This window comes from Lethenteron reissneri, chromosome 43 (assembly GCF_015708825.2).
Source record: "Lethenteron reissneri isolate LAM-NWPU_2019-01 chromosome 43, ASM1570882v1, whole genome shotgun sequence".
Classification (NCBI taxonomy): Eukaryota; Metazoa; Chordata; class Hyperoartia; order Petromyzontiformes; family Petromyzontidae; genus Lethenteron; species Lethenteron reissneri.
Genome location: NC_083821.1, coordinates 6,505,881 through 6,520,807, shown reverse-complemented (window position 1 = coordinate 6,520,807; position 14,927 = coordinate 6,505,881). Strand labels below are relative to the sequence as shown.

The following is a 14,927-nucleotide window of genomic DNA, read 5'->3' as shown; positions in this document are numbered from 1 at the left end:
GATTGTGTGCGGTTTTGTGTGATGGGGTGTGGTGGGGTGTGGGTGTGTCAGTCGACCCCGACCCTCAGTAAGTCGACCTGTGGCACCTGCTGGGTCTGCCCCGTGACCTGCCAGCGGGCAGTCGACACTTCACGTGGCCTCAAGGTGCACATAGCCTGGCACAAGTGTCGTGGTGACATCACCGCCACTTAGTGGCGAATGGCAGCTGTTGTTGTTGTCTCAGCGTGTCCTGGGGAGCGTTGGCGCTGTGGTCAGCATGCTGCGTTACTAACCCGGCGACCCGAGTTCGATTGCCGCTGGTCTTGGGCCTCCCCTAGGTCGACTCGGCCTCAAATTAGTACCTGGCGCGGTGTGTAAACATCGCCACTGGGGAGACAAAGGCGGCCGGAACGTGCTCAGGTGTGTGGGCTCGGAGATAAGAGAAACACTCTTACAGGAAACCACGTCTTGAGACTGCACGAGCGGTCAATGCTGACTCACACTGAAGTCACGAAGCGAAGGTGTGTTTTTATCTGCGGGTTGTGTGTCCTGTGGGAGGAAGTACGTACGCACGTGTGTGGGTGTTTGTGTACGTGCCTGCATGTGTGGCACACTCGGCTTCAAAGGAGTACCTGGTTGCGGTGTGTAAACAATGCCACTGGGGAGACAAAGGTGGCCGGGCGTGGTGCTGGCTACGTACTTCTTCGTGTACGATGCCAGCCTTCGAGTAATCAGAATTTATTAAAGCCCCCCTAAACACTCGTTCTCAGGGCGCTATGCATGGCGGGGCGGAAAATAGTTTAACATCAAGCAGGTGAAGAAGAAACGAGAAAGACTTTTCGATGTAAAGCTTTCGTGACTGCAGGGATTCATCTTCTTGGTTCTTTCGGTAAAGTCACGTAGAAGGGAAATAATAAAATAAAAATACAATAATATAATATAATTATTTATTATGTTTTATTTGTATTATTGTGACTTTACCGAAAGAACCAAGAAGAAGCGAGAAAGACATTTGAAGATAACTAAAAAGAGAAAGCAATCTCGACTAAAAACAGATGCGTTTTTAGTCGAGATGTCAAGATTTGTGAAATGTCTCGGAAGTCCCCTGACCTCGAAGGGGCAGGGAGTTCCCGAGTTCAGGGGCCGCAACTGCAAAGGCGCCGTCATCTCCCAAGTTCAAGTTCATGTATTAGGTGTATAGCCCTGTGAGCCATTCGGCTCTTGAATCGGGTGCAACCGCAACAAACAAAAACATGAACAAAAAACATCTTAAAGTGAATATGTGACTAAGTGCAAACAGAAAATCCAAGAAAAGAGAGCAAAATATTGCAGAAAAAAAACACCGTACACAAGTGTGGAGCCGAGAGGCCGTGGGACTGAGCAACGCACACTCGTAGAGGATCTTGATGGAATCTATCACTGAAGGAGGTCATGAATGTAGGGAGGAGCAAGTCCATTTAAGGCCTTGAACACGGGCAAGAGAATCTTAAAATCAATACGGGTACGGAGAGGAACAACAGGTGTGGTGTGATCCAAGGCCGTAGCCATGGAGTCAACAGTGGGGGGGACCCAAATCTTCCTGGGGTCCCCCCCCAGAAAAAAAATCTAAATTTGCAAACGAATTTCGTGAGTGATGTTAATTATCGGGACGTATAACAAAACGTGTTTTAGTTAATATTAAACATATTACGTTGATGTAAAATGTATATTGATTTTGTGAGTGTGTGTGTTGGACTGGTGGTTTTGTGTGCACCTGGTTTTGGAATTTCATCCATCTTTCGCATGACGGGGAAAGCTTACAATGGGACGTCTAGTTTGGTGTTCTACTGCTCAGTGGCTTCCTGAGATGCCAAGTGGAGGAATGAAGCGCCTTCCGTAAGATGTTCATTGCCTCGCCTGGTACACAGGAGGTCGTGGGTTCAATCCCGACCGCTGTACTACAGTATAGTTGGAGTTTGCATGTCTCTCTCCCCGCGGTCGCGTGGATTTTCCTCTGGGTCCTCCGGTTTTTCCCTCCACATTTAGAAGCGTGCGTTTAAGAGTATTTGGCTGCTATAAATTTCCACGTGATTAGCCACTTCGTTGAGCTATCATTTGTGGCCAGCTCGCTTCTGAAAAAGAGCTACCTCGCTCAGTGGGCCTTACCCTGGTAAAACAAAACAAATAGTTTTAGTTTAGTATGTTTGTTGAACGTTGGCATCGAACAAAGACGGTCACCGCATCGCGCACTTTCAGATGCGCTTCGGCGGCCGTCTGGAATGCTCTTCCGATATTAGCAAGCCACTGAGCTATGCACTTTTAAATCTATATTGGAAACTCATTTCTTTAGAACAGATTTTTGTGTTCGGTTTGTTCTTTCCCCGCACCTCCGATTTGCGCGGTTAGCTACGTACGGTGCGAAAGAAGTTCATCACGTCGCCAGCCGTGTTAATCGGAGCCGCGCTTGCCGTCGTCTTCCGCTTGCGAAGCAGGTGGTCGCGTTATGGCCCGTGTCCCGTGCTGACTCGGTTAAGTGCTCTCCAATTACACCATGGGAAACTCATTTGCCAGTAAAAATATGATAATTGTTTTTTTTACCCTTCTATCTGGCAACAAAACTGACACCTTTTTACAAGGAGTCATGTTTGCATAGACCGCAATACCTGCAGTCATAATACAAACAAAAGACATAACTCTGATAATGTGCACTGTCCTTGAAGTTGATTGGTCCACACCCGAGACAGCTTTCCTTAGAGCCTAGTCATCTGGTCCAACCCATGTGAGATTAGGCTCTAAGGAAAGCTGTCTCGGGTGTGGACCAATCAACTTTAAGGACAGTGCACCTTATCAGAGTTATGTCTTTTGTTTGTATTATGACTGCAGGTATTGCGGTCTATGCAAACATGACTCCTTGTAAAAAGGTGTCAGTTTTGTTGCCAGATAGAAGGGTAAAAAAAACAATTATGCTCTCCACTTGTTTTCGAGGGAGGTTCATGCCAGGGGACCTGTTTTGTTGGGTTATTCAGAGGAGAGACAACAATGACGATGGCTGGCTTACCCCTGGGTTGGCAACAGAACGTTGCAGGTGACCAAGTTGTCACTGCAGAATGCTGTCACATTCCACAAGCGGCGATTTGTGTTTAACAGATAAAGGCGCAGCCCTGCAATTTCTTACGCACGCCACTGCTTGCGGAATGGCCTCCATCGGAGAGAGCTGCGTAAAGCCCCTCTAGAGGGTGTGTTGGCCTACTCTTCCACGTTGGTCAGACGTCTTCAAAAAAAATTCGTATGTACACTGCAATCTTTAACCTCTCGTGCATGTGGTAATAAACACGTGTAAGAGACATTGGCTTACAAATACCAAGGTGATTAAAATGCCATTGATGTGAGTTTTAATATTAAAACTTAACAATAACCCTCTTCTTGGTTCTTTCGGTAAAGTCACGTAGAAGGGAAGTAATAAAATAATAAAAATAAAACATAATAAAACAATTCTCACGACGTTTCGGCCACAACGCAAGCAGCCGTCCTCAGGTGAAAACCAGGTCCGTCGAGGCGACAGAGTCTGAATGAAACAGCACACGGGCTTAGAGCATATATATAAGCTGGGCGCATTGACAAAGGAATTTGCATATCAACAGGAATTTAGCATATTTATGGGAAATGCAGGAATGTAATTAGTACTGCATATGCATGTACATTATGCAGGATTAACAGCATCAAAGGGAGCTGCAGTTACTGCTGCTGCAGCAGTTGCTGCTGCTGCTGCATTTTCTGCTGCTGCTGCAGTTGCTGCTGCTGCAGTTGATGCTGCTGCTGCACTTGCTGCTGCTGCACTTGCTGCTGCTGCTGCAGTTGCTGCCTTATCCATTTTAATATAACACTATGTATTATTCTACCCACCCTAATGTGTATCATACTGCTATATGTTTACGGTACAATTACGACACCATACATTACTCTGCACACTGCACCATGCCAGTGAGTGGAACGCGGTCTGAAAGTCACCGTAAACGTGAACACAATCAGTTAAGATCCGAAATGGTTTATTACGTCCTTCCAATGATTGCTAAGCCAGAATCCATCTTCTCGGTTGAAATTGTCTCTGTGTTTGTATATGTGGATCGCCTCATGAACGAATCTCTCATGATAGCCAGATGGCTTGCAGAGAACCTCTGTCTTGGAGAAGTCAATGTCATGTGAGCCCACTGAATTGTAACAGTGATCTGCCACGGCTGAGGTGTTTGTCCTACCGTGTTTCAGGTCTGCCTTATGTTCACGGATGCGGTCCGAGACATGTCGTTTGGTTTCTCCAATGTAACTGCTACCACAGAGGGAACTTAGTTTGTAGACGCCAGGGTACTGTATGTCTGGAACCACATCTTTTACAGACGGGACCAGATCACGGATTTTATGTACTGTGTTGAATCGGACCTGGATCTTGTGTTTAATCAGGATTTTGGAGATCTTTTTTGTGACCCCAGCAATGTAGGGTAAGGTGATGGTCTTGAAAGGCTCCTCAACAGGATCCTTCTTGATGGTTGGAGTGATGGCTTTGCGGATTGTGTAGTCGGAGTAACCATTAGCCTTAAGAGCTTGGCGTACGTGTTTGAGTTCACTGGAAATGTGTTCATGGTCGGAGATGCATTGGGCTCTATGATATAGAGTCTTGATGAGGGAATTCTTCTGGGATGGATGGTGGTGGGAATCCGGTTTTAGATAAGCATCCGTGTGGGTGGCTTTCCTGTAGACAGAGTGGCTCATTGAACCATCAGGTCTCCTTTTGATTAGGACATCCAAAAAGGGTAGCTTGCCATCATTTTCGACTTCCATGGTGAATCTGATGGCTGGGTGTATGGAATTGATGTGGTCGAGAAATTGGTCTAGAGCAGGCCGGCCATGTGGCCAGATGACAAAAGTGTCGTCTACGTACCTTTTCCATAAGGTCGGGCGTAGAGTGGCAGTCTGGATGGCGTCCGTCTCAAATTTCTGAGACGTACGCCAAGCTCTTAAGGCTAATGGTTACTCCGACTACACAATCCGCAAAGCCATCACTCCAACCATCAAGAAGGATCCTGTTGAGGAGCCTTTCAAGACCATCACCTTACCCTACATTGCTGGGGTCACAAAAAAGATCTCCAAAATCCTGATTAAACACAAGATCCAGGTCCGATTCAACACAGTACATAAAATCCGTGATCTGGTCCCGTCTGTAAAAGATGTGGTTCCAGACATACAGTACCCTGGCGTCTACAAACTAAGTTGCCTCTGTGGTAGCAGTTACATTGGAGAAACCAAACGACATGTCTCGGACCGCATCCGTGAACATAAGGCAGACCTTAAACACGGTAGGACAAACACCTCAGCCGTGGCAGATCACTGTTACAATTCAGTGGGCTCACATGACATTGACTTCTCCAAGACAGAGGTTCTCTGCAAGCCATCTGGCTATCATGAGAGATTCGTTCATGAGGCGATCCACATATACAAACACAGAGACAATTTCAACCGAGAAGATGGATTCTGGCTTAGCAATCATTGGAAGGACGTAATAAACCATTTCGGATCTTAACTGATTGTGTTCACGTTAACGGTGACTTTCAGACCGCGTTCCACTCACTGGCATGGTGCAGTGTGCAGAGTAATGTATGGTGTCGTAATTGTACAGTAAACATATAGCAGTATGATACACATTAGGGTGGGTAGAATAATACATAGTGTTATATTAAAATGGGTAAGGCAGCAACTGCAGCAGCAGCAAGTGCAGCAGCAGCAGCAAGTGCAGCAGCAGCAGCAAGTGCAGCAGCAGCAGCAACTGCAGCAGCAGCAACTGCAGCAGCAGCAGCAACTGCTGCAGCAGCAGTAACTGCAGCTCCCTTTGATGCTGTTAATCCTGCATAATGCACATGCATATGCAGTACTAATTACATTCCTGCATTTCCCATAAATATGCTAAATTCCTGTTGATATGCAAATTCATTTGTCAATGCGCCCAGCTTATATATATGCTCTAAGCCCGTGTGCTGTTTCATTCAGACTCTGTCGCCTCGACGGACCTGGTTTTCACCTGAGGACGGCTGCTTGCGTTGTGGCCGAAACGTCGTGAGAATTGTTTTATTATGTTTTATTTTTATTATTTTATTACTTCCCTTCTACGTGACTTTACCGAAAGAACCAAGAAGATGAATCCCTGCAGTCACGAAAGCTTTAAATCGAAATTTAACAATAACCCGCAACCTTTTTCAACGTACTGCTGGGTAAAGGCCTCCCTGCACTGTGTCGGCCACAGGGGTTGTTTGACCATACCTCACCTCATTGGAACCTCATTTGCCAGTGAAAAATATGATAATTGGTTTTTTACCCTTCTATCTGGCAACAAAACTGACACCTTTTTTTACAAGGAGTCATGTTTGCATAGACCACAATACCTGCAGTCATAATGCAAACAAAAAACATAACTCTGATAATGTGCACTGTCCTTGAAGTTGATTGGTCCACACCTGAGACAGCTTTTCAACCCATGTGAGACTAGGCTCTAAGGAAAGCTGTCTCGGGTGTGGACCAATCAACTTCAAGGACAGTGCACATTATCAGAGTTTTGTTTTTTGTTTGCATTATGACTGCAGGTATTGTGGTCTATGCAAACATGACTCCTTGTAAAAAAAGGTGTCAGTTTTGTTGCCAGATAGAAGGGTAAAAAAACAATTATCATACCTCACCTCTCAGGCTTGTCGGTGTGTGTTGGTCACGTGGGTATGGAAAAGATTCAGAACCGGTTCAAACATTACGACTGATGTTATAGCCGTGACCGGAAATCGACCTGAGATGGCCAGGTTTATTGCCCAGTGTGCGCACAATGACTGGCCCATAATACTGCATCCCAAACTACTTTATCAATCAAATCGAGCATTTCCTGTCTCCGTCGTACAAACGTAGATCAATGACGACCATTCGTGGGCACAGACCCGCGCATGGTCTATAAATTAGAAACAATATTTAATTTACCACTGAGCCAAATCACTATTTTTTAGAAGCGACCTGGTCACAAAGGATAGCTCAACGAAAGTGGCTTATCACCTGGATGTGTATTACAGCCAAACACTCTAAATGCATGTTTTTTTTTTTTCACGTGGAGAAGAAAAACCACCAGAGGAACTGGAGAAAAATCTACACGACCGCGGGGAGAAGACGCAAACTCCAAATATACAGCAGCAGGTGTCAGGGTCGGGATCGAACCCATAACCTCCTGCATACCAGGCGAGGTAGTTAACATCTCCTAGCCACCGTGATGATGATGAGAGAGAGAGACACGCAAACTCCAAATATACAGCAGCAGGTGTCAGGGTCGGGATCGAACCCATAACCTCCTGTATACCAGGCGAGGTAGTTAACATCTCCTAGCCACCGTGATGATGATGAGAGAGAGAGACACGCAAACTCCAAATATACAGCAGCAGGCGTCAGAGATCGGGATCGAACCCATAACCTCCTAATTCTAGATTTGAAGCTTTCGTGACTGCAAGGATTCATACTCTTAGTTTTTTCGGTAAAGTCACGTAGGTAAAAAATGAAATTTAAATTAATAAAAATAAAATAATAAAAATCACGACGTTTCGGAGGCAACACAAGTCTCCGTCATCAGGTGGGACCGTCACAGCCAGATTTGCTGTATCAAGTGAGGCAGGGATTCCAAGATGCAAGTTCTTAAATACAAGTTAAGGGGGAGGAGAGGGGGGGAGCTTGTCAGAATGTGGTAGCCAATGAATGGAACGTATCGGGAGGGGGGGGGGGGCTAAAAGAGAGCACGAGGTGCACGGGTTGCACGTAGACGTGGACGTGTTTGTGCGCATAACCTCCTGTGTACCAGGCGAGGTAGTCAACATCTAGCCAACGCGGCGCACCTTTTTATTGGGCAGTTTTTTTTTCAGGAAAGCAGAGCACGTGGAGAAACTCGTTGTACACAGTGCACCGGCGACTAAAGCTACACGGGCAGATTCGATAATCGTTTACAAAACCACCGTGTGTATTGCTTCTAAGGTGGGATGATATTAGAAGAGTGTAGTTTAGAGTATTTGGCTGCGATAAATCCCCACGTGACAAAAAACACTTTGTTGATTCTAGATTTGAAGCTTTCGTGACTGCAAGGATTCATATTCGTAGTTTTTTTTCGGTAAAGTCACGTAGGTAAAAACATTAAAATTAATAAAAGTAAAATAAAATAAAAATCACGACGTTTCGGAGGCGACACAAGCCTCCGTCTTCAGGTGGAACCGTCACAGCCACGACAGCTGTATCAAGTAAATGAGAGATTGCAGGAGCTACCACTCCGTTTATATAATGGTTGAGTTATCATTTGTGGCCAGCTTGCTTCTGAATAAAAGAGCTATATAGCTGAGTGGGCCTTACCTGGTAAAAAATAATAATTAGGATGGCTTCTGGCGCATTCAGGGTGACTTGGTCGTATGCCAGATTTCTCATTGCGATAGAAACGCAAATGTTACAGTGATTGAGCACTGCCAAATGCCTGTCATTTCTTAGTTTTTTACCTATGAGTAGAAACCTTAACGACTCTCATAACAGCACAGTGTAATAAAAGCTGAATTCCTTCATCGTCACATACCAAGACGTAACTTTTACTGTACGTTGTCGGCAGTGTTTCCGTAAAATATTCTATTGCTCCACCCGCATTTATAAAAGTTGCACATTACCTGTCCAACTGGAGCCGCGAGTGTGCGATCTTGTCACACTGGGGTCTCAAATTACGCAGGCTCGAGCGAGATCGTTGAAGGTGTATTGGTGTAAACGCTGCGATCATTATTAAATCCTTTACATTAAGTTCGCTTGCTTGCTTGCGTCCTTGCTTGCTTACGACCGTGCAAATCTTTCGGTCGTTTTTTAACCCACTTCCCGTGATCCAATCGAGCTGACATTTTGCACACAGACTCGTTGTGCGAGACAATTAATGTTCGTGAAAAAAAATTCCCAACATTTTACACTGTTTAGGGAAAACAAATTAAATATTTAATTACCAATTGCTTAATACTGGCAGACAATCATCTGACCCATAGGTGGCAGCCATCTCAAGCCAGAGGACGAGAAGACTCTAGCCGCCACGCATATAAAGGATTTATAGTGAAAAACTTTGTTTTTACGGGTTTACTTGTTTTTTACTCTCACAATGTTTTACACCTTCCTTTCATTTGGCGCTGAGAACGCTGTGATCCGGCCTCTGTGTACGCGAAGTGCCCTTTGCCAGTGAACGTGAGCCGTCACGTGAGCCGTCACGTGAGCCGTCACGCGAAGTGCCCTTTGCCAGTGAACGTGAGCCATCACGCTAGCGTTTGTCTAACGTGCCAACCCGTGCCGATGAGGATTATAATGTCGCAGATAACAGGATCATGGATAAGAGGAGTTCTTTGCGTGCGTGTATTTCTATACTAAATGATTGTAGTGCTGTCAGCAGATGTTGTACATACATGCTGGGGAATTTGCTATCTGAGTTGTGTCTTGGCAGTTTATTGGTGCGGTTGTTACTTTGTGTGGTTATATTTTGGGATTAAATTTCTGTAATTTCCACCGTCAACATTTGTATTATGAGTAACCTTTCTTTCCAGCTGTGGTTGGGAAGTGTCTTAAAGATGCAGTTGCATATAGACTCGAGACCAACAGCAATTGTGTCCAGTATTACAGCTAATAAGAACATCGTAATCGTGACGCCCCGAACACGTGGAATGGTGTTAACGTCTGCGTTACATTTGGCATCCACTCCACGTCATTTATTCCTGGGAATATATTCACTGGCTGCCTCTTATTATTATTAAATGTTGAATAAAGTGTAAAAACATGGATGAGTATCCATATAATTAATATGATCTAATGCTAATTTAAATTATATTCACGTTAATAATACGTATTACTCTTGAGTTTATATATTTAAATTTCGATTTAAAGCTTTCGTGACTGCAGGGATTCATCTTCTTGGTTCTTTCGGTAAAGTCACGTAGAAGGGAAATAATAAAATAATACAAATAAAACATAATAAAATAATTCTCACGACGTTTCGGCCACAACGCAAGCAGCCGTCCTCAGGTGAAGAACAGGTCTGTCGGAAAGACAGCGTCTGAATGAACACCACCATGCTTAGCAGCAAGCTGGGTTGGAGGGGGGAAGGGGCGCCTTGACAAAGGAATTTGCATATCAAGAGGAATTTGGCATATTTATGGGATTAGTCACTACTTGTGGAATGCGTAGGAGGTGGGGGGGGGGGTCAAAGTCATATTATGCCCGTGCATTATGCAGTATGCAGGATTAGCAGCAGGATTAGTAGGGTTTGCAGTAATAGAGGGAAGGAATTTTAATAGTAAGGAGCTGCAGCAGTTAAACCACCACGTAAATAAACTAAAATATAAACTACATCAGTATCATCAATATACTAAATATACTCTCCAATAAGCTGAGCTACTAACAGTAAGTCATACATTACAATTCTATGTCGCAAAAAATATAATAAGCCTCCAGCTAAATTTTTTTCTCTTACATCACACGGGTCTACCCCGTACTATATATAATCGTTAAGTGTGGTTTGTGTCTTTTTAAAATAGTGTTGTCCACGTGACCCTTGATTACATGTTGACACGTCATGTTTTTGCTGGAGTAGCAGTAGTCGTATTATTATTAGGAAGTGATATTTGCTCTCAATGGGCTCTTTCTCGGTTGTGTCATCATCATCCACATGATCACTCCCTTGGCGGATAAACGCCTCGCCAAAAAACACCCATCGCCAATCTCTCGTGTTCCAACAATCCACACTCAGGACGTGCACACGAGCTCACCTCGTCGCTCCATCTCCTCCGAAGACGTCCTCTTGGCAAGAGGACCACCCCGCAAGAGTCATCTTTCTCACCGGCAATCTTCACCCTTCTAGCGACGTGTCATTGCCCAAGCCCACGTGTATTAACAGTCGAAACAGTACGTCCTTAACTTGCTCGCGCTCTCCAATGCACGTGTGCTCACTCACCCCCCTGCCTCAGTGATAATGCCAAGCGCGGAATTACTCTACATGCTTCTTCCATAGCTACCGTATCATTTTCATCATGTGTCCCACCAGGCCGTGTGCGTGGATTGATGGCATATGTCTGTTACGAGGCAACGGGAAATGCCTCTCAATATGAGACAAATATTCACCGTAATCGCCTTGACAGACTTTAGGGGCAAGTGCTGTTTGCGAGTCGCATCTATCAAGGCGGCCACGGCACCCGAGGGGGTGGGTGGGTGGCCAACACCACGGCCGGCCGTCTTTGTCTCCCCCAGTGCCAATATTTACACACCGCATCAGGTACTCATTTGAGGCTGAGTCGACCTAGGGGAGGCCCAGGACCGGTTCAGGTAATCGTCACTGCTGTTGGCCCTGTGCGGGAATCGAACCCGGGTCGCCGGTGTCGTAGCGCAGCGCGCTACCTGCTACACTACCGCTCCCCCAATCAGTATAACCCCACGGGGAGAGCAAAACTTTTATTTGGTTTTAGTTCTCCTTTACAGAGTACGGGGGAGGCGCGCAGAACGTAAATTGTGCGGTGGAGTTGTTGATTACGTCGGTTCACACCCAACCTCTCTCTCCCTCTCTCTCCGAGCTGACACTTAACACGCCACCAGTTCCTCCTGTGTCTCGCTTTCCTCCTCCTCCTCCTCAGGTTTAAAATCAAGAGCTTCAAGCGTTTCTTCACGAACAGGACAGAGTGCGCGTGTCGAGAAACTTCGCTCGTGAACTCCAGGTATTTTATACACAAACGCGCGCGCGCACACACACGCACACGCGTGTGCGTTCGTGGTATTTTTGATCGTATTATTTGTAAATACTGCTTGGTAAAGGAGTATGTAATATGTATATGTGAACATAACCAAATGAGTAATGTATTATTGGGTGATGCTGATGCTATTGGAAGTGTTTCACAAGCAAAAAAAAGTCAACACAAGTGTTTCACAAACAACAACATAAAGTAAATAACGCTGTGGTCTTAAAATGAAAAAACACATAGGCGACGTTTCGGGAAATAGCCCTTCATAGCACTTATAAACACATGCCATAAAAAACACCACACCACTATATAATCAGTTTACTGTCAAAACTGGCCCGCTGCCTCAGGCAGCAATGAAATACGTGCCATATATATCATTACATCTTACATATAAATGCTTATCAGGTGCATGTTTTGGCCCTTTGATACAATTAATATTTACAACATTACTGCAGCTACATGATCATTGCATTTTAAGAAGCCATTGGAACTCATGCACCTTTTAAATCTATCTCTCTCCGCCCCCACCCCCTCTCTATATTTAAGGCCCCGTCACAGAGACGACCTCTCTCTTTGTGCCGATACGTGTTCTCTCTCTGTGTATTGTGGGGGTCGCTAGCCCCCGAAATCCCTCCCTCGATAATGCTAACGGCCGGGCTAGCATCATCAATCGCCCCCCCGCTGCTAAGCGAACCGCTGCTAAGTTCCTCACCCATGGTGTGGGAGCCGTCGCCCGAGGGTTCCACTCCACCGCGGGTCCGCGTAGCAGGCATGGTTAATTACGTACGCGCACACCCACACACACAGCTCTGTACGGCACTCACTCTTGCGCTTCTCTGCGCCGCGCTGGCCGCTCACGTTACAATCGCGCACCTGGGGTACGCCGATTACGCACGCCGCGAGCTTACGCACACACAGTACCACACGCGTTCCCACACGCAACCCGCGCGCTCAGCTCCGCGCAGCGCTCACTCACGTGGCGAACCACTGTGCACACAGCGCACCCACACGCTCACACTGCACGACAAGATCACGCGAGACCACGCTTCGCTATTAATGATTTATTATATGCCACCTGCGAATTGATGTTGAATCAGTGAGTCGACGAGGCTGGCCTATTCCACTAAACCTGTACCTATTCCCTATTTATCGGCTATGATTCTAATTCCCCTTCTTACTCACTGTTAAGTGTCCACGGCGGTCCGCTGATCCTTCTGTTAACCGCGTGCCTCGGTGCGTCGCACGGACGTCCGGGTCGCTGGCTCGAGCTGCGTCTGGTCGCCTGGCGCTGGAGTAAGAGAGCGATTTCCCCTCTGCGCTCCTCTATTTATCCTCCCTACCTCCCAAAGGGGATGCTGCGCTGAACAATGGGCTCGTGCACCCCAAGCCCGCGCACGGCAGTCCCCAGGCGCTGTTGATATGCTAATCAGTGTGCTGCGTGCAAGGCGTAAATCCTAATTACTCCCTTACCCTTCCTACCAATGGGGCTTGCGCGCTCAAGCGCAATTATCCCAACCCTCCATGACTATGCGCAACAGCCCCTGTGACCCCGCTATTCATGCTGTCCCGTGCCTCCCCTGCTTGCCCCGTCGACTCGTGGGGGTGTGTGTGGGGGGAAATGCGCCTCAACCGCGGTGGCCGAATGCCCCACGCCGCGACCACACCATATTAAGGCCGGCAGCAGCGCCGCGGTACCACGTAGCACGGGGGAGGTCATCCAATTCCCTGATCGCCGGAAACCGTGAGAATTAATCCCGATAAGGGTCTCTCGGATAAAAACCGGTCGATCAGGTAACCTTCCCTTCCAGCTCTATGGGGGGGGGGGGGGGGGATGCGTGCGGGTGTGTGCTTATGTGGGGCGGGTGATTGGGGGCAGTGCGGTGGGGGAAGCCGGGCGGCTCCCTGGCTCGGCAGAGCGGCCCCGTCGCTGTGGCACCACATAGCCCCCCGGGGTGCCAGTCCCCGTCCCGGGTTGACTTGAGCACCTCGCCTGGGTTGCCCCCACGAGGTATCGCCGCGGGGTCCGCGGGATTCGCCCGGCCCTTGTGGTTGGCCTCGGGGGTGGCGGCTCCGTCTCCTGGGGCTCCGGCGGGGGTCTCCTCCTCCATTCCAACGGCTCCCCTCGGCCTCTGGCACCTGCGGGCTGGGGAACAAACTCAGAGGCGGTGGGGTTTAAGGGTCGCCGTCCTCGTCGCCCCCGGCCCCGCCCGGGGCCCCTCGGAGCCCGGGGCTCCGTGGGGCCCATGTACTGCGCGAGGCCCCCGGGCACGGGGGGTGGGGGGACCCCGGGGTTTCGGGGTACTTGGACGGCGGGGCTCCCCCCCTCGGGGGCTGCTCGCCACGGCTTCAGTCGGCGGATGTTGACCACCATCTCCCGGCCCCTCTCTCCTCCCTGAATCAGCACCGTCCATGGTGAGATCTGCCGTCTCACAATCCAGGGTCCTCGCCAGTAGGTGGTCAGCTTCCCCACCTGTCCGGCACCGACGCGGGGAGTGTACAGCCACACCTCGGAGCCCGCAGTGTAGAAGGGGGGCTCCATACGGGGTCGGGCGCCCTGCTCTTGCCGCTGGTGCGCGGCCTCTCCGTGCGGGCAGGCTCGGCCCCTGGCCCCTCGCAGGGTCTCCAGCAAGTGCTCCACGGGGTGGCTCCCTTCCTCCCGTTGCGGCGGAGGAACACCGAACAGCAGATCTGCGGGCAGGCGAGACTCGCGACCAAACATCATTAGGAACGGGGTCTGTCCTGTAGAGGTGTGAACGGCGGTGGTGTAGGCGAACAGGGCATAGGGAAGGTGTTCGTCCCAGTCCTGTTGATTCGCGGCCGCCATGCGTTTAAGCTTCCCGGCCAGAGTCTGGTTCATCCTCTCTACCATCCCGTTCGCCTGGGGGTGATACGCCGTGGTTCGGTCCTTCTGGATCCCGAACTCTCGGCACAGCGCCTGAAATAATTCGGCCTCGAATTCACTACCCTGGTCGGTAATGACTCGTTCGGGGATCCCGCACTTAAGTACATAGTTTTCCACGAAGGCCCGGGCCACTACAAGGGCTGTTTTATCTGGGATAGCCACCGCCACGGGGTAGCGGGTGAAGTATTCCACCGCTACGAGAATATATCGGTTGCCCCGGTGGGATCGTGGAAAGGGCCCCTGCAGGTCGATTCCGACCAACTGATTCGTCC

At 48.3% G+C, this 14,927-nt stretch overlaps 1 protein-coding gene across 1 annotated transcript in view; it reads left to right on the top strand.

The window, feature by feature from the left end:
• The first annotated feature begins 11,554 nt into the window (after positions 1–11,554).
• The window catches only part of LOC133353316 (uncharacterized), a 37,921-nt gene continuing 34,548 nt past the window's right edge, over positions 11,555–14,927 (top strand). The window contains exon 1 of the mRNA XM_061569455.1: positions 11,555–11,729. The gene's annotated coding sequence lies outside the window, so the exon portion shown is untranslated. The remainder of the gene's footprint in view (positions 11,730–14,927) is intronic.